We start from the raw sequence: 20,635 nt of genomic DNA on the forward strand, positions 1-20,635 counted from the left end.
CCACGATGCTGGGAAAGCTCATGGATCAGATTATCCGGACTACCATCACACAACACATTTCCCCCTGTACTCGGCTCTGGTGAGGCCGCACCTCGAGTACTGTGTTCAGTTTTGGGCCCCTCGCTACAAGAAGGACATCGAGGTGCTTGAGTGGGTCCAGAGAAGGGCGACGAAGCTGGTGAGGGGCTTGGAGAACAAGTCCTACGAGGAGCGGCTGAAGGAGCTGGGCTTGTTCAGCCTGGAGAAGAGGAGGCTCAGGGGCGACCTTATTGCTCTTTACAGATACCTTAAAGGAGGCTGTAGTGAGGTGGGGGTTGGCCTGTTCTCCCACATGCCTGGTGACAGGACAAGGGGGAATGGGCTTAAGTTGCGCCAGGGGAGTTTTAGGTTGGATCTTAGGAAGAACTTCTTTACCGAAAGGGCTGTTAGACACTGGAACAGGCTGCCCAGGGAAGTGGTGGAGTCACCATCCCTGGAAGTATTCAAAAGACGTTTAGATGTAGAGCTTAGGGATATGGTTTAGTGGGGACTGTTAGCGTTAGGTCAGAGGTTGGACTCGGTGATCTTGAGGTCTCTTCCAACCTAGAAATTCTGTGATTCTGTGATTCTGTAACACTGAAAGAACAGTCGGGTGATCAGGCCATTTCAGTAGGTGGTTATCAAAGAGAGGTCCTGCTTGACAAATCTGATCTCCTTCTAAGACAAGGCAATGTGCTCAGTGGACGAAGGAATGGCTGTGGATGTGGTCTACCTAACCTTCCGTAAGGCTTTCGACACCTTTTCTCACAGAATTCTCCCAGAGAAACTGGCTGCTCAAGGCTTGGGCGCATGTATGCCTACCGTTGCGTCCCGCATGTTCGTGGGAAACCCGGTGCTAAATCATTTGTAGACGACCTGATTCTGGGTCAGGGTTCCATACGTAGCAGAGCAGCTCCCTCGCTGCGATCTATTGAGAGTCAGCCCTTGACACGAGTTTTTGTCACTTTTCGCCCTTGCCACCACCAGGAGGAGGAGGGAAAGGCAAGGGGATGCGGTTGTCACGCGCAGACCTGCGCCTGCCTGCCGTTCACTCGTTCCCCCCTCGGGGGAGAACACTCTCGCTTTTCTCCCTCTTTTCCCTCTTACCCTCTTCCCATCACACGGCCCCACTTCCCCGCTCCACGCGGCATGGATTGGGTCTCTCTCCCATCTCCTTCCCCGTTTTTTTTCCTCCCCCCCCCCCCCCCCCCTTCCCGGGCCTGGGTTGACCTGGCGGCTCCGGCTCTCTGTTGGAGAGGGTCCAGAGGAGGGCGACGAAGATGGTGAAGGGCCTAGAGGGGAAGACATATGAGGAGCGGCTGAGGGCGCTGGGCCTGTTCAGCCTGGAGAAGAGGAGGCTGAGGGGGGACCTCATCGCAGTCTACAACTTCCTTGCGAGGGGGAGTGGAGAGGCAGGTGACCTATTCTCCGTAATCACCAGTGATAGGACCCGTGGGAAAGGTGTTAAGCTGAGGCAGGGGAAGTTTGGGCTGCACATCAGGAAGAGGTTCTTCACCAAGAGGGTGGTCGCATACTGGAACAGGCTTCCCAGTGAAGTAGTCACTGCACCAAGCCTGTCTGAATTGAAGAAGCGATTGGACTGTGCACTTAGTCACATGGTCTAAACTTTTGGGTAGACCTGTGCGGTGCCAGCAGTTGGACTTGAACGTTATGGGTCCCTTCCAACTCGGGATATTCTACAATTCTACGATTATTTCTTCATTATCTCTAATTCAGGAACGTGTGCAATAGTGCAAAGCCACCTGCAAATTCCTTTCCCACACAAGACCCACAAGGATCATTGAGTCAAACGCCAGGCTCCACACAGAACCGCCCAATATCGGAGAATGTTAGAGCGTTGTGCAAACGCTTGACTTGACTTGACTTCCAGCAGGCTTGGAGCCATGCCCAATGCCCTGGGCAGCTTGTCCCAGTGCCCAACCACCCTTTCAGTGAAAAACCTTTTCCTAACATCCAGCCTCTGCCTCCCCTGTCCCAGCTCCGTGCCGTTCTCTCGGGTCCTGTCACTGTCCCCAGAGAGCAGAGCTCAGCACCTGCCTGTGGTGCAGTTGCCTGAAGTAACTAGGAAAATAAAACTAACATTCACATCTTAAAGAAAATGCACAGCATTGAAAAGGCTTTCAGGGTAGGGCGTAGCTGCATTACCTGAGCATTCCCTAGGCTTCCAACCTTAGATGCTATTGCGCTGGGGGAACCTGGTGTGCTAGCTCTAAGGAACAGCACGGAGCATAGAGTGGAGTGGAGTGGAGACACCACGGCTAGGCTCTGTGACCAGGTGCGGACTCGATTGTTCCTGTGCACGCTGAGACCGATAAGCTGCACTTTTTGCTACCCTGAGCCAACGACCTGTCATGTTTTGACAAATGCTGTATTCTAATGTACTTTTGCTCATTATTGTGGTGGTTTTACCGTGCTGGGCAGCTAAACCCCACAACCGCTCTCTCACTCCCCCTCCTTTAGATGAGGAGGGGGAGAAGTAAAGCAAAGAACAACTCACGGGTTGAGATAAGGATAATTTAATTAAAGGGAAATAACTATAATAATTAAATCAAGACTACTATGAACTAAAAATTTAACTAAGGGGAAATAAAAGGGAAAGGGGAAAAGGGAGGGGAAAAGGAAAAATAAAAAGAAGGGAGGAAAACAAACCAACAAAATAAATGAAAGCTATATGGAAGTGCAGAGGAAAGAAATTACTCTCTACTTCCCACAAATGAGCGATGATTGACCGCGTCCTTGAAGCAAGGCCTCAACGCACGCAGCCAATGTTCCAGAGGAGGACCGACGTCCTCTCAACGAGAGCCCACCCCTCCCCTCTTCTTCCTGTTTCCACCTTTTATTGCTGAGTGTGACATCACATGGTATGGAATATCCCTTTGATCGGTTTAGGTCAGCTGCCCTAGTGATGTTTCTCTCCTCACTTTTTGCCCACCCCCTAGGAGGGTTAGAGAAAGGCCCGATGCTGTGCCACTGCTGCTCAGCAGTAGACACAACACTGGTGTGATAACACTGCTGTTCCAGCTACAAGTACAGAGTACGGCACTGTATGGGCTGCTGCCGGGAAAGTTAACATTCCAGCCAGACCCAGTACAATTATAATATCATTAAAATGCCAAAACACACCTCCATCCCAAAAGCTACCTGCTTCCAAGGTGCGACCACCCCTCTCTGAGCATGTGCTCTGAATTTCTCAGAGCCTACTACTTTAAACAGAGACAAGAAACCTTTTCACCAATCCTAACTAAAATATGCTTGACTAGAGTCACTCAAGCTCCACCTCATAAATTGGCCTAAGAGAGAGGGTGTGTCAGGGAAGATACCATTGTTAGGGAAGGTACCATCATTAGGGAAGACACCACCGTCAGGGGAGATGCCATCCCAAGGGAATACACCATCCTGAGGACCTCCTGACTCCTGGGATCGGTCGACGGGCTGAGCCTCTCTTCTCGCCCATTGGGACGCCTTTGGGTGAGATTTGAACACTAGGTTATATCGTGTGTCTCTGCGGAAACTTAGGAATCTCTATAGAGTCTTTGTGCCTTTTAACGCGTTCATTTCCAGGCTGCGCACCTGTGCCACCTCTGTATTTCATACATGCGTTATTGGTGAATCTGTGATTGTGATAGTTCAGGACCCTGAATCTGACCGGACCCGTAACGGTTAATCGGCTACACCCCTAAATGCCACACTGCCCCTCTGCTCCCCTCGTGAGGGAGCTGCAGGCCGCCAGGAGGCCTCCCCTCACTCTCCTCCAGGCTGAATTCTGACACGTTTTCAACTTGCTGTCGACCAAAACCCCCAGATCCCTTTCTGCAAGGCTGCTCTCCAGCCTCTTCTGCTGGCCCTAAGTGGAACCCTGGGGAACCCCACTAGGGACTGGTCAACAGCCTGATGCAACCCCATTTCTATAACCCCTTGAGCCCAACCCATCAGCCAACTTTTCACCCTAAACAGCATGTATTTATCTAGCTGTACAATGGACATTTTGTCCAGAAGGATACTGAGAGAAACAGTACTGAAAACTTGATGGAAATCCAAAACCTGGCATCCCTTGCTCAACTAGACGGGTGATGTTGTCATAAAAGGAAATTAAGTTTGTTAAACAGGACTTTCCCCTCATGAACCTGGGTGGGCTGTGATCAACGACTACGTTGTCTTTCTGGTGTTCTTCAGTAATGCCCAGAACAGTTTCTCCGTATTTTTACTAGGCTCTGAAGAGAGACTGGTGGGTCTGTAATTATTGGGCTCTTCTTTCTTGCCCTTCTTGAAACCTGTCACAATGATTGCCAGCCTACAGTCAACTTGGACCTCTCTGGGCTCCCAAGACCATTGAAAAATAATTGAGAGAGGTCTCACAAGGACATTAGTCGGCCCTCTGAGAACCCTGGAATGAATCCCCTCAGGCCCCGTAGACTCATATGCATCCAGTGTGGGTTTGGCTAGGAGGTTTTTGTTACCGCACTCATGGCCCCCCAACTCTGGGCCCCTTGGGTCCCAGAGCCCATCATTGCTCTTGAAGACAGAGGCAAAAGAGGCATTAAATGGCTCTGCTTCGCCTATGTCTGTGTTTGTGAGGTGACCATCCTCAGCAAGTAACGGACCAATGTTTCCTCTAGCCCTCCTTTAGCAGTTCACATCTTCAATACACATATTAATGTATATATTTGCGTGGTTGCCCACACTACTAGCCAGCGTCACCCCTGAGCTTTGCCTGCACGAATTTTCTCCCAACAGAGGCAAACAGCACCTCTGTAGCCCTGCCATGTCACACGACCTCGCTTCCAGTGGCCACACACTTTCTTTTTCCACTTAAGCTCTAGAAGAAGATCCCTGCTCAGCCAAGCTGGCCTCCTGCCCCGCCTCCTTGACTTCCAACATTTTGGAATCGCCTGCTCCTGTGCTCTTAGGAGGTCGTGCTTAAAAAGATGGACCCCGATACCTTCCAAAACAGCTTCTCAGGGGATCTTCCTAACTAGTTCCCTGAGCAGCCTGAACTCTGCCCTCCCCGTGTCCAAAGTTCACAGAATTGGAGGGGTTGGAAGGGACCTCAAGAGATCATCGGGTCCAACCCCCCTGCCAAAAGCAGGCGTACTGGCAGTTTTCCTCCAATCGCCAAAGATTTTTAAATGTGAAGTGTCAATAGAGAGCTATTTGTGTTTGTATGTTCTTTCTTTGAAGTCTCTGATGTCTGGGGGTTTCAGAACAACTGCTAACAACTAGTAACTGTTATGACTTCCGAATGGGACACTATGCAAGCCCCTGATATCTGGCCAGGCGGCCAGGAGATTAAGGAGAAGAAAGAAGCTGAAGGATGGCTAGAAGACAAAACTTGCAGGGAACGCTGTGTAAGCTTTTGACATGCTGCCAAGGAGTACAAAGGGGAAGGACAAGAAAAAAAAAACGAGAGGAAGACTACGAGCCTTCAGCATAAAAGACCCCCAGAGACCCCCAGGGGGACCACCAGAGACTGATGCGCATGCTCCAGTAGGAGGGTTTGGATCCCGGAAGCTAATTATAATAACCCATTTTTTTTAGAAGTAGTAATGAATATGTATCAGCCTAGGAGCATAAAAATCAGCTGCTTGATGTAACTGGTGTGCGTCCTGGTGGAGCAGAGACTCCCGGCGCACCCAGCGCTGTTTGCGTACCTCTATTCCTTTAATAAATTGTAAACTTTGATTATAATCCTATTTTGAAGACTGAGCCATTTATAACACAAGCAACAGGTCTAGGATGGCACCTTTCCTTGTCGTCTCCCTCAGTAGCTGTACCAAGGAGTTGTCATCAAGGTGTGTGAGGAATCTCCTGGACCTGCTTGTATCAGCTGTGTGGTCTTCCCAGTTAACGTCTGGCAAGTTGAAGTCCCCCATCAGGACAAGGGCAGTTGAGCTAAGAGAGGTCTCTCTTAGTTCCTTTAGCGAATAATTCATTGGTATCGCAAACACCCACTGCAACATCCAAGTGATTGGTTTCTCCCTTAATCCTTACCCAGAAGCTCTCGGCCACGTCCTTGTGCCAGCCCCTTGCCTCGCCTGCCCTGCCTATCCTTCCTGAAGAGCCCATACCCGTCCATCACAGCACACCAAGTCTCGCTTGTTCTGGGATGGAGCTGAAGCTTCCAGCTCCTCCTGCTTGTCCCTCATGCTGGGTGCATCGGTGCAGAAACATTCCAAATGTGCTCCAGTGTACCCAGCGTGGCATGGAGCAGGCCGAAGGATCTCGCTAGCGCACAGTCCCTCCCATTTTGGTGTGCCACTTAGAAGATTCTGTCAGGACAGAACAATAATGGATGATGCTCAGAGGGCCTTACGGCGCGAGCGAGCTTTCTAGAAACATCATTTACCCTGATCTCCTGGGAGGCAGCAGACTTCTCCATGGGTTGGGTCAGGCCGGCATATGCGGCCCTCTGTTCTGCTCAGAAGGGAGTCACTTATGACAGTAACCCTTCTCTTCTTCTTGATGGAGGTGGTCGTGATATTGGGGAAGGCTGACTTGCCCTAGAAAACCCCACTAACCTGGATGGACCTTCATGCACATCATCGTTTGTGTGTCCATTACTTCCAGAGTCTGTTGTTTCAGCGTGGAGATCTGCTCCATGGGGGACCCATGGGCTGCAGGGGGACAGCCTGCTCCACCAGGGGCCTCTCCCTGCACAGCCCGCAGGGGAACTGCTGCTGCCTGCCTGCAGCACCTCCTGCCCTCCTGCGGCGCTCACCTGGGGGGCTGCAGGGCTGCTTCTCTCACGCTTTCACAATCCTCTCTCCCAGCTGCTGTTGCACAGCAGTATTTTCCCCCCTTCCTTAAATCTGCTCCCCCGAAGCCCACCCAGCAGCACTCCCTGCCTCGGCTCTGGCCAGCAGCAGCTCCTTTTTGGAGCCAGCCTGAGCTGGCTCTGCTGTGACATGGGCCAGCTGCTGGGCTCTGCTCACAGAAACCACCCCTGCAGCCTCTCCATTATCAAATCTTTTTCATGGGAACCCAATTACCCGACTTTCCACAGAACACTGAGAAGAGCTTAATATCAAAAAGTTCTTTTACAGCCAAACGTTTACCACAAAGCAGTTCAACCATGATCAAATGTCTTTCAAGGATATTTCATTGCATGTTAGTTTCCAAGTCTCAAAAGAGTTTCAGAAACTAACAAATCAGTTTGCTATGGATAACAGGGGCAAAGAGAAGTAATGTGTCTTTATTGAACACTGAAAAAATATATATATGTTGGTACCTATTTATAAGCAGCAGTGCACTTTTCTATTCCGTTACCTAGCATACAAAATGGATGTAGAAAATTAATGCCAGGACACAAATGAGGGTTGCCATGATGAGACTCACGCTAAGTCAGTTTCTCTCCACCTTTAAAGACACATCACAAAGCATTGCATTGCATTATCTCACTCTCTTTCTTTAAAGTGCATAAAAACTATCCCTCCTACTAGATTCAGAATATTCCATGCCAGATTTTTTTCTGAATCTTTTTCTCTGAGCTGAGAGAATGACAACTTCAGCCAGTACTGCAGAGTTATAGAGATAGTCATTTACCTCTGCTGGAAATCTTCTACAAGACTTTTTATTGATGACTTTGGGCTCTTGCTACAGTTGGAGCAAGTTTGATCTGGGATTTCTGGACATTTTGTCTGAGCAGCATGGTCCATTACTTACTTACATGGTCTGTTACTTTCTTATGGGTACCAGAGAAGGAATGTTTTGATTTTGTTTTCCTTATATCTAGACTTTTGTTGCCCTCCACTGGACTCTTTCCAGGAGATCCCTGTCTTTTCTGTAGTGGGGAACCCAGACCTGGAGACAGTACTCCAGGTGAGGCCTGACCAGGGAAGAGTAGAGGGGGAGGATCACCTCCTTTGACCTGATGGCCACAGTCCTTTTAATGCAGACATTAAAAACTTCCTATAGTCAGCAGGTTAAAGATATTCAGAGAGTAAACACAGATCACACTGACGCATGGAAAGATCAATATCATCCAATTTTTGTAGTGGTGAAGAGTCTTAGAAAGATACTGATATTATGCAAAATGCTACCAGAGTGAGAGAAATACATGAGACATGGTTTTGAAAGCTCTAATAAAAAAGTGAAATATTGTTTATTTGTAAATGGCACACTGGCCTAGTTATCAGTGAAGCATCTCAGGCCTAGTTATCAGTGAAGCATCTCAGATCCATGCTTTAAAATGAGATTCTGCATGCTGAGTCATTAATATTTTTATTCTTCATACCTTTAATTTTTCTCATGACGTACACATTGCATTTTGACTGTACTTTCTTCTGGATCACTAACATCAGAAATGCAGTGTACCGATAACAAAACTAAAGGGAATTTTGGGTAACACTGACAAATTCAAATTAAAAGTAGAAAGAGGAAAAAATAACAGCTTTTTATATACTAATCACCTACATATAACAGTTAAAAATATTGCAAAATCTCACAAACATTTCCCTCTGTTACTCCTTTCAGTGCAATATCAGAGAAACGGGACACTACTAATGAAGTTGACAGAGCATCATAAATTAAACTCTAATATGTTTTTTTTTGTTGTTTTTGTTTTTGTGGTGTAGTAAATTTTCATAATGAAATGGGACACCCATTCATAAGTTGTATTTCCTTCTCAAAAAGTACTTAAAGCAGCTTTTAAATATATGGTTAAAATAACTCAAATTCATAAACAAAGATCAGAAAATGAGTTTTAAAAATGAGGTATTCATACTATAAAAGCCTGGCAGCTTTCTAAGACAAAGAATGTCACCTCCCTGAATGTGGATAATGGCTGAAAGAAAATAATTTTACCTCTAATGGCTTTGATTTTGCAATATAGCAAATATATATCTAGCAATATATTTGCAATATAGCAAATATATATCTAGCAATATCTCATAACAGGGTGCCTGAAAAACAGCTTCCAGACACAGCCTCCATAGTAAAGCAGGAATGAATGTGATAAAGGGAGCACTCTGTCAATACCACTTTACAATAAAAGGCCAAAGCAAATTACTCTCAACAATGAATGCAGACAAAATGAAGATTCAAACAGGATTTTTTTTAAGTAGGGGACATGGAGTGAATTTCTATATAAGCAACCCATAAATTTTGCACCCTCATTTTAAATTCCAAGAGATGGGGAGAAAAAGAACATGATAGGCCTTCAATCCACAGGACAGAAAAATGCAGGGATTTCTTGTTTTCTTTCTCTTCTTTATATCCCATGTAGACAATCTAAAAGAAGCTTGGTGTTTAAACTCTAAAATAATTTTTGGCTGATTGTTTTGCCATGGCGTATATTGCTTTGTGCTTTCTCTGGGTCATTTTTTCCTTCCTGAATGTTGTGCAAATCTAATTTGCCATTCTGCTCTATTATCACTAAATGAGCTTGATCTAACAGTGTAGACGTACAGAGTTGCAAATCTAACTATAATGTAAATCTAATGAGAAAGGAAAGGAAACAAGAATACAGAATTAAATACAACCTTCACCATGTTACTTTCATGAAATAGAGTGAGATACCAGATGTGTAAGTACCTTTTGCTATGCTTGCTATACTGAGAGCTGCAGTGAGTGCAATTGGTCCTCTCTGGACTTTTTCACATATTGGTCCTCTTACCTTTTGTATGCCTTATGTAGAATAAACTACAGAAGAAGTTATAGAGAATTTCAGAATTTTCAGCCAGGGTACAGAGTAATGTAAACACTAACAACCCCTCTCTCTCTTCCCTTCATGATCCAAATAATTCCCTACATTTGTAAATTTAATTGGAATCAAAGCTGGCTATAAAATTTGAAGAGTGGTAAGGGAGTATGAATGGAAGGAAAGCAAGAGAAAAGATATAAAAAACTGCATGCAGAAAAGCATGATAAAAAGTGAATTTTGTGTCACATGAGTTCTGTGTATCAATTCTCCTCTTGTTTGTAAAAATGTTCACAAAGATCAAGGGATAGTTACACAAAAATGTTTGTGTTATTCAGAGTCCTGTCTTTGCAGATGACATGAGAAAAAAATCTTAATTACTTACTTAATTAAAAGCTGTTAAGAAGAAGCTACTTAGATTTCTATGCCAAGCACAAAAAGTAGGAATAGTTAAACATATGTTTCAGTGAAGCTAATCATACCTTGTTGGTGCATACACATCATAGTACAGATTTTATGAATTAAACAGCTTGCAAGATCATTTAGTTATTTTTGCGAAGGTCTGCTGGGCAGTTTTATAGAGATACGCTCAGCCCATCTGCTGATCTTTGTAAAGTAATTTGTGGGTCTGTGTGGTGATTTATTACTGAAACACTGTGAAGACGTACGAGGAACGGCTGAGGGTGCTGGGCCTGTTCAGCCTGGAGAAGAGGAGGCTGAGGGGAGACCTCATCACAGTCTACAACTTCCTCGTAAAGGGGTGTCGAGAGGCAGAAGACCTTTTCTCCATTAACACCAGTGACAGGACCCGCGGGAACGGGGTTAAGCTGAGGCAGGGGAAGTTTAGGCTTGACATCAGGAGGGGGTTCTTCACAGAGAGGGTGGTTGCACACTGGAACAGGCTCCCCAGGGAAGTGGTCACTGCACCGAGCCTGTCTGAATTTGAGAAGAGATTGGACTGTGCACTTAGTCACATGCTCTGAACTTTTGGGTAGACCTATGCGGTGTCAAGAGTTGGACTTGATGATCCTTAAGGGTCCCTTCCAACTCAGGATATTCTATGATTCTATGATTCTAAATACAAGACAGCATGTAAGACATAGGGGATCTCTTAAAGAAATGTCCTAAACCCTGTTGGATACCAAGAAAAAATTCCTCATGATCCAGAGTCACTAGAATTAGGTATATGAACTAAGACTTCCTAACACAACAGAAAAAATACATAAGATACAGTCACACAAATTTCTTCTCAGATCTCTACAAGTTTCATTGCCTAGACATTATCAGATTAAATAAAAAATTATCAACAAAAAAACATTTAAAAAAAACAAACAACACATTAAAAATAAAATATTAAATAACGTATAGGTACTAATACAGCAAGAATAATTCAAATACTTTAAAATCAACAATTAAATTGTGCAAAACTTCCACCATGTGCATATAAACACATACAAACTATCAGGAATAAGCAGACTGATAGCCTGTTAATTAAGCAATTATTGCAAGCATTATAAAATGCAAAGAAGTACCTAATGTGTCTCAGCAAATGTATTAGATTTCAAATAGATTCAATCTTTTAGCTCAGCAAGCTCTCTTGGAGTTTGCATCTCTTCTATTCTTGATTATAGCCCTCCTGTAGGTAATTTTTTTTTTGTTATCTTGGGTAAAAAATGGTCTTGCATATGAAAACTCACAGATGTCAGGCTGTATTTATAGCTTACGTACTAGCCCTTACAATGGCAATGCATATATTTAATGTGGCAAATAAATTTTCCAGTTCCTTTCTGAATTTGCTTCTTTTTAATTGAGTAAGCAATCATTTTGTCTGTGTCCTGGTTACATTTGGGATAATTTTCTTTCTAGTAGCTCATATGGTAGCTGTGCTTTGGATTTAGGTTGAAAATACTGGTCATAACATACCAATGATTTAGTTACTGCAGAGCAGTGCTTACACAGAGCCAAGGACTTTTCAGCTTCTGGTGCTGCCCTGCCAGTGAGGAGTGCACCAGGAGCTGAGAGGGAACAGAACCAGGACAGCCGGACAAGACTGGCGAAAGGGATGTTCCATACCCTGTGGTGTCATGTTGAACAATAAAAATGGGGGAGTTGTCTCAAGTGCAGTGGAGGGCTGTTGTTTGGGGTCTGGCTGAGCATGACCAGCAAGTAGTGAGCACTTGCATTGTGCATCACTTGCTTTGCTTATATTCTGTTGTTGTTGTTATTGTTTCCCTTCCTTTTCTGTCTTACTAAACTGACTTTATCTCAACCCACAAGTTTTTTTACTTTTTTTTTTTTTTTTTTTCATTTATTTATTCCCTCTCCCATCCCAATGGGGTCAGAGGCAAGGGGGTAGTGAACAAGCAGCTGTGTGGTGCACTCAGCTGCTTGCCAGGTTAAACCGCAGCAATCTCAAATACAGTTAAGTGAAGTTAAGACAACCAATGAAGTTATACTAGTAGAACAAGTGGAAATTCCTTGAAGTTATGCTATACATTGGACACAAGCAACTATACAAAGTCACAAGAAGTTTCAGGCATTTGGGCAAACTAACTTTTTCAACACAAGGTCCCTAACACCATATTCGGAACCTGGGAATTTCACATGTATGAATAAGAAGTTCATAGTGCTAACTACTCTGAAAATCATACCCCTTTTAACATGGATAAGTTTGGCTGTCAAGATTTAACTTGAGGGAAAGACATAGTGATATGTGAATGTCCTGTTGTGTACTATTCAACTACACAGTCCTGATATCTATAATGTATTTAACTACCAAAAGTATCAGGTGAACACTAAAAATTCATGGTACTTCTCTAAGCTAAACCTGGAAATTTATTAAGAATTGCTTTTCACTGGTAGAAAAGTCAAAATGTTAACTGTATTAAATTTAACAGTTAAATTTCAAAGCTTTTGCCATTAAAAAAGACACCAAATGCTACTCTACAATTTCTGTGAATAACAAGGTATATTTTTTCGCCAACTGTCCATTTGCAATTATTTTAAGGAAAATGGCAAAAGTTGCGAAGAGAGTTTAAGGCATCACATAGCTCTGATAGAAGATTTAGTACAAGATATTAATTGAATAGTAAGCAAAATAATGAGAATATTGAAAGACAAAATAATGAGAATATTGAGAGACAAAAAAAAAATTAAAACAGCCCCAACCCCCCCCCCAAAAAAAAAAAAAAAAAATCTAAGCATTTAGAGCTCTCAGAGAAAAATGGGATGAAAAACAGCACTAACATTGCAAATCTATGCTATCTGGGAGGCATGATTTTTCGTCGGGAGCTAGGACTAATAGAAATGCTCTAAGGTATGAAATGAAATCATTAAATATTTAGACACAATATAAAGACTTTTTAAGTTCAGATTAATTAGCACTTATGTTATTTATTAGTTGGATTTGTTTTTACAACAGGAAGGATCTGTCAGGGCTTTGAGGGCACCAAAAGGTTTTTATGTCCCTGACCAGCCTCTCCTCAGGACCATACCCACACTTCCATAGACTTAAGTTCAGGCCTGGGCTTTCTGTCCTTGTCTGAATTATATTGTAGGTGTGCCTGTCTACAGTTCTGTCTCTTAACCTGGACAGTCTTTGGACCCATGCTTCAGGCAGCTTTTCTTCTTGGATGGTACACTTTGATGTATTCTATAGATTGCCCGTAGTCTCACCTTTGGCTCTGTCTCCTTTCACTCTTGACTGGATTCCTTGTGTACCACTAGATCTGGCTTATTGCTTGCTGTGTCTGAGGGTATTGATGTTACTGACGCAGTTACCAGCACCTATCTCCTGACTTACCTGGCTTTAGGGAGCAGCTAGCTTTCACTGCTTTCTGACAGGATTCTTTCTTTTATGAGATGAGCCCACTCAAAATAGAGACAGATAAGGCCTAAGAAGGAGTCCTTGCTTGGCTGCAACACTTAACAACACAAGAATGCAGATGTTATACATCTACATGTAGATAACTGATATATGAAGGCATTCAGAGGGACATTTGTTGTTGTTGTTCCCTGGCCCGAGTCTTTTAATGTTGATTTGGGGAGAAGTTTTCAATATCTTTCAGAATTTTTGTTGTTGTGGTAGTCATTATAATTTTTTTTATTATTTTTTTTTTAATGATGAACTTTATCTTTCACCTCCCTTGCCAGGTAATTCCTTACTTGAGGTACCACTGAAGTAGGGTTGGTATATGTTCAGATAACTAGACAGTTCAGCAATGTCAGTGTGTGGATGCCACACAGGTGTATATGGAGGCCACACACAGTTTTCAGCTAGTAGCCATATTAGTCAATAGCCAACAGCTTCCTAAATTTACTCATTGTTAACTGTTTATAGTTTAAATGAAAATGGAAACCATGAGTTGAAGCCCCACAGGGTGTCTTAAACAAGACACCCTGTGGGGCTTAAACAAGTAGACCTCAGGTATCTACTCACAATTCTATCCAGTGCCTTACATACATGCTGCCAAAGTGGTGAAACATGAGATCACTGGTGAGCTTCAAATATTTGGCACTCATAGGATGTTAAGGTAGAAACTAAGGTAGAAACTCTGGAAAGTGTGAAGATTCTAACAAGCTTCCTTTTTTTTTTCTATGTGAACTCTAAAGATGTTACATATAGGGATCATAAATTTATTTCATTTTATATCTGCTGAGACAAGACATTTTATATCTGCAAGACAGCTTGTATTAATCTCATAGTCTATTATTATTATTATTATTATTTGTGTGTGACTATAAACTGGTGTTGATTTGCTCTCCTCACCTCCCTCATATATTTAAGAGAAAGCTTTGCAAAACAAGGGTTATTTGTGTTAATGTGTCAAGCTCATAAACACTTACCAGCTTATGAGTTCAGCCTAAATAAGAGTATTTATGTGTGGGGGGTGAACCATGAACCTAAGGCTTATTTCCTAAGAAAGAAAAATAAAAAATGTGCTAATTCATTACATCACATAACCTCCTCTAATTCTGAGCTCTTAAAAAAAAAAAAAAAAAAAAAAAAAAAAGTGAACTTACTCAATACAAAATTTCCCAGAGTTTACTGTTGGATTCACACTTGCAAACTTTATGAAGCAGGCATTATTCATAGAAGCAGTAGACAATATTAAAAGTAAATACTAATTTTGAAAAATAATTATCCCATTTGGTATCTACTAATGCAAGAACTCTTTTCAGATGATACAGTCTTTATGCTTTTCCATACAGACAACCTTCTTCTTCAGAACAAAGTCACACGGCTACCACAGCACAGATGTGAGAGGGTAGAAAAACTAGCCACCTGTGTAGATTAGAAAACATTTTGCTTTACACTTTAGATCACATGGTGTTTGAACAGTCTTTGTTGAGCTTATTAGCAGGCCATAAAATAACAAAGACTGAAAATTAAATTGATTGTACAGAAACAAATTGCAGTTGCATTGTGATACAAGCACCATCTTGTGATACAAGTTCACCTCTAGATGCCCTCCAGCAGAAGCAATATGGAGCACTACAACATACATAGTTCTAGATATCAAAGAATCACAGAATTGAAGGAGTTGGAAGGGACCTCTAAAGATCATTGAGTCCAACCCCCCTGCCAAAGCAGGTTCCTCAGAGCAGGCTGCCCAGGTAGGCGTCCAGATGGGCCTTGAATATCTCCAGAGAAGGAGACTCCACAATCTCCCTGGGCAGCCTGTTCCAGTGCTCTGTCACCCTCACCGTGAAGAAGTTCTTTTGCGCGTTGGTGCAGAACTTCCTGCGCTTCATCTTGTGGCCATTACCCCTTGTCCCGTCCCCACAAACCACTGAAAAGAGGTTGGCCAAATCTCTCTGTCTCCCACACGTCAGGTATTTATTTACGTTGATGAGATCCCCTCTCAGCCATCTTTTCTCCAGGCCAAGCAAACCCAGGTCTGTCAGCCTTTCTTCATAGGGAAGATGCTCCAGGCCCCGTACTATCTTTGTGGCCCTCCACTGGACTCTTTCCAGGAGATCCCCGTCTTTTTTGTACCGGGGAACCCAGAACTGGACACAGTACTCCAGGTGAGGTCTGACCAGGGCAGAGAAGAGGGGGAGGATCACCTCCCTTGACCTGCTGGCCACGCTCCTTTTAATGCACGCCAGGATCCTACTGGCCCTCTTGGCCACAAGGGCACACTGCTGGCTCATGGTCAACCTGTCATCCACCAGGACCCCCAGGTCCTTCTCCTCAGAGCTCCTCTCCAGCAGGTCATCCCCTAGCCTGTACTGATATATGCAGTTGTTCCTTCTCAGGTGCAGGACTCTACACTTGTTCTTATTAAACCTCATTTGGTTTCTTCCTGCCCATCTCTCCAGCTGGTCCAGGTCTCACTGAATGGCAGCACAGCCTTCTGGCATGTCAGCCATTCCTCCTAGCTTTGTGTCAGCAGCATACTTTCTGAGGGCAGACACTATTCCCTCATCAAGGTCATCGATAAAGATGTTGAACAAGACCGGACCCAGCACTGACCCCTGGGGAACGCTGCTAGTCACAGGTCTCCAGCCAGACTCTGTGCCACTGATCACCACCCTCTGAGCTCGGCCAGTCAGCCAGTTCTCAGCCCACCTTACTGTCCACTCATCTATCCCACACTTTCTCAGCTTTGCTATCAGGATGTCATGGGAGACAGTATCAAAAGCCTTGCTAAAGTCAATGTAGATGACATCCACTGCTCTCCCCCCATCTACCCAGCTGGTGATGCCATCATAGAAGGCAATGAGGTTGGTCGAGCACAAATTCCCCGTGGTCTTCAAAGGAAGAGCCTTCTGCCTTTAAATATTTCCCCTTTGTTGATGGTACTTCCTCTGAACAGTTTTCTGATAGTTTAAGGCCACTCCGCAGACCAGAAAACCCAGTCAATAATTTTCTTGCATAACCTACTTACTGACTATTCATGATTATAAATTAATATGGTAGGATATGAAATGTTTCAGGTGAGTAAACACTGTATAAAATAAAATGAATTTGAAGAAATCCAGGACTTGTAAGCAGATGAGTCAGATTCATTCCATCATGAAACAAATGTGTCTTATTGGCGGAATCACTAAGAAGACCTGCGGAGCTAAAGATTGCCTTATAATGTTCTACCGGTCCTGACCTGTTGAGTTTGAGTAAATTAACTTTGAGGCCAAAATTATACAATAAATTCAGAGAAAGGGGAATAAAAAATCATTTTCTTGGCAAATTTCAAATTTCAAAATATGTACATGCAAAAAATGCCAAAAAAGAAAAAAAAAAAAAAAGGAGTCAATGAATAATTTCAAAAATATTTAACTGTTTATCATCTGACAGGCACATTTTTTTTTTCAGTTAATTTGGTCAGGGAAACTTTACAGATGGAGTCTTTGTTTTTTTGCTTCGCCTCTTCATTTGCACACAGTACACATTTTTTACATGACTGCATTCTTTTCTTCTGAACATGAACATGCAAATAAAACTAACTCTTTACCCCCAGAGAAGTTTTGCAGAACCATAGTTACAGTTCAGACTGAATTATAACAACTAAATGGTTTTAAATGATACCCCATGTTCCAAACTAACAATAATCTCGGTGATGGCAAATTAGAGTTTCTATTGCTCAAAGCACTATTTAATTAAAGTAACTGCTCAAACTAAATCACCATAATTCAAATAGATAAATAAATAGATAAATTGGTTAGACTTTCTGGTGATTAAAAATTGGAACCACAAGTTGGAATTTTATTTTTTGCCTAAAATAATTCTATTTATCTTTTTCCAAAGCACAGGAAATTAGGAATTGGTTTAAAGCTTTACTGCTAAAATAGGACATGGTTGTGGACATTAGGAAAAAATAATAGAAAAAAAAAAAAAGAAAAAGAAAAATCTAGATAAAGTATCTTGGAAAGCAAGGAACAAACACCTTATTAAATCTATCTCTCTATATATACATATAAACTGTTTGCACTTTCTCTCTTTCTTCCACCCCCACCTCCCAATATATTTTCTTAGAAATACCAGCATCGATTAATTTTTTGCTGTTATTGCATACTAGCATTATATTCAATCTTCTTATTCACATTAAGTTTTTCTCTACTTATGGGCATCTGCTTAATTCTATTATGGGGCGATTGCCTATGGCTAAGGCATCTGGATGCTGATGAGCATTTATTTCACAAGAAAGCATCAAGCAGCCCTTGCCACTCAAGATAACACTCAAAAACATATTTTCAGGATTATTAGGGTGAAGTAATAAGGCGGAGCTATCGGAGGACATGTGAGGAAAAAAAAAAGTCAACAGAAGTAGCAGGTAAAACAGCAACAACAGCAAACAACAATAACAACAACAACAAAACACATTCTTTCTGTTTTGGTATATCCAAGTATAATAAAATCTAAAGTTTAAGATAAACAAACTTGCTGCAGAGAGGCGGTTCTACTTTCAAAGTTTAAGTAAGGGACCTTTAGCAAACAAAACATGATTTGAAGGTTTTCCTTTTATATATCTCCCATGTAGTTGTAAGATGCTTCTTTAAGTATGCTTGTCTGTGCTCTTGAATAACCATGGAGATACTGAACCACCACTGTTGCATCTGTTATCAACATAAGCATATGAAAATTAAGTCTGTTTAAGTTAACACTTCCCACCTCCCCCCCAAATCATGTTGGGTTTTAAAGAAAATACTTTTAATATTCAACAAGTACACGATAAAGTCCCAGTTCAAGGATAGACTTACAGCATAGGGAATTTCCTTTTTTTAAAAAACAAACAAACAAACAAACTACTGTGTTGTCAGCTATGAGTTGAATACACATACACACAAAAGCTACAGTTTGTTGGGTGTTTCTAAAGCAAGTAAAAATGTTAAAAAGCTCAGTTTTTGTGGAACTAGAATGACTTTCTATCTGGGAAATTTCTGAAGTCATTTATATATATATGGTATTGATGCAGAGGTAGTGCTCATCTGGTATTCTGTTCTTCTACCTTGGCAGTTACAAATTGGCACCTTTTCCCCGAGTCACCCCAAGCTCTCCAAATATAAGTGAATAAATGTACAATGTTCTTTATTTGCAGACAAAAGGTCTCGCACATGTTACATGTATATCTATCAGATCACCTATCACATGAGAAAACATGCTTCCCTTCTGAAAACACATGTGTGGGAAAAGACTGGCTTCTGTTCCTACACAATCTTCTATGAACACCAGAGGAGCACTTCTGGACTAAGAATAAAATCCGCTCTCCCATATGGTCTTGCAAAGTAGGTGGCAGATGAGGAAGAGACAGAAAGAGCCATGTTCTCTCATGCTTAATTACCACCAAAAAGCTGGTGCCCAAATGCCCTCAGCTTCAATTCAAATGTTTTCTTTACTTCTTTTTATTGGAACAGTGACCCAGAAGCTGGGATTTGACTAAGACAAAGGGTAGAAAGCCAGAGAATGAAGAAGGTTATAGAAAAACCCTTGTTTTCTATAACCCTGTTATAGAAAAAAAACTTTTACCAATCGTAGACTCTGCCAAATGTAAAATCAATAAAATTATTCTATCTGCATTCCTACAGAACTTTATTCCTAATCAAAGGTCACCACTGTGAGAGTGGTGAACAGACAATAAACTATTATAAACTAAATAAGTTTCAGGGGAACCAAAATAATGACATGTCAAAAGGGTATTGACTACACTACCCTTCTGCTGATTCTGTCTTTAATGATAGGAAGCAACAGCTAATTATGCTTTTAGCATATTGCTTTTTACTATGTAAGGTTTTCAAGGAATTTATGCATAGAAAAGGTCAAAGCATTTTCCCTAAAGACAGGACTGAAGAAGGTCACAGTCCAGTAAAGAAATCTTGCTGCAGTGAATGATGCTTCCAGGATGAAAGCAAAGCCAAGTTTTCTTTCCAATATATTAAAAACACACTTCCAAAGGAAACATCTTCCTTTTTGTCTACGTATAGGTGAATTCCTACTAATAGTGTTGTAGTGTGTTCATTCTGCAAACTGTATTAAGAGCTAGAGACAATGACAAGTGTTCATAAACACGGGAACGTGATTTAACAATCCATGCTTTTGTATTATGCTTTTGTGCATGGAAAGGTAAATGGATTTGTAGGCTCCTATTGAATCTGACCCCCTCCTCCCCCCCCCCCCCTTTTTTTTGTACCTGCAAAAAACAATGATTATGCAATAAAGGCAGTAGAAAGGCATTCTGTAAACTGAGTCACGCTCTCGCAAAAGGTCATCTTAGAAATTCCCACACTTACCAGGAACCTTCTACAAAAACAAATGTACTTGCCTAACAGCCACTGAATCCCCAAAACATCACATAATTTCTCATATCCATATTTTCCAGTGTTATGAATGCACGTTCAATGAGCTCTGTTTGGGTTTTAAAACAGCCTACTGCAAATATCCCAGGGTTTCTGAGCAGTTGAATTCACTTGAAAGCGAATTCACAGATGCTTATATTCTTATTCAAAACTAAGTACATACTGATGATGCAGTATGGCCAGACAGCCACACAGAGGTACAGAATCTTCTGGTCTGATAGAGATTTTCATATGTAATTTGTTCATGCAGGGTTTCAACATTGAAGGGCCATGTAAAGTTGTGATGCCTTACCCCTCCTTTCCATCGCTCCCTCTTTCCCCCAGCCTCCCCTCCACTAGTACCAGGAACAGAAAGCCAGGCATTAACAAAAGTCTTTGAAAATGAAGTAGAAGATTCTGAGATCGATAAGCAATTAATTGAAGGTGTAAACGGAAAGTGTTAGCTACAGGTTTAACACAAAGAACTGATGGGAGAGTTGTGATACTGTAGGATATTGGACAGTAATTGGAGAACATAAGAAAGCATGCTGGGGAGCTGAAATATTATAACAGGTTTTAAGTAGAAAATGGATAGGGCCTAATTTGTATACCATTGTTAGACAGGCCTAAAAGTAAACCTCAGACAGGAATCAAACCCCAAACAGGAACAATAGGGAAGGGAAATGT

Source organism: Anas platyrhynchos, chromosome W, assembly GCF_047663525.1.
Source record: "Anas platyrhynchos isolate ZD024472 breed Pekin duck chromosome W, IASCAAS_PekinDuck_T2T, whole genome shotgun sequence".
NCBI lineage: Eukaryota > Metazoa > Chordata > Aves > Anseriformes > Anatidae > Anas > Anas platyrhynchos.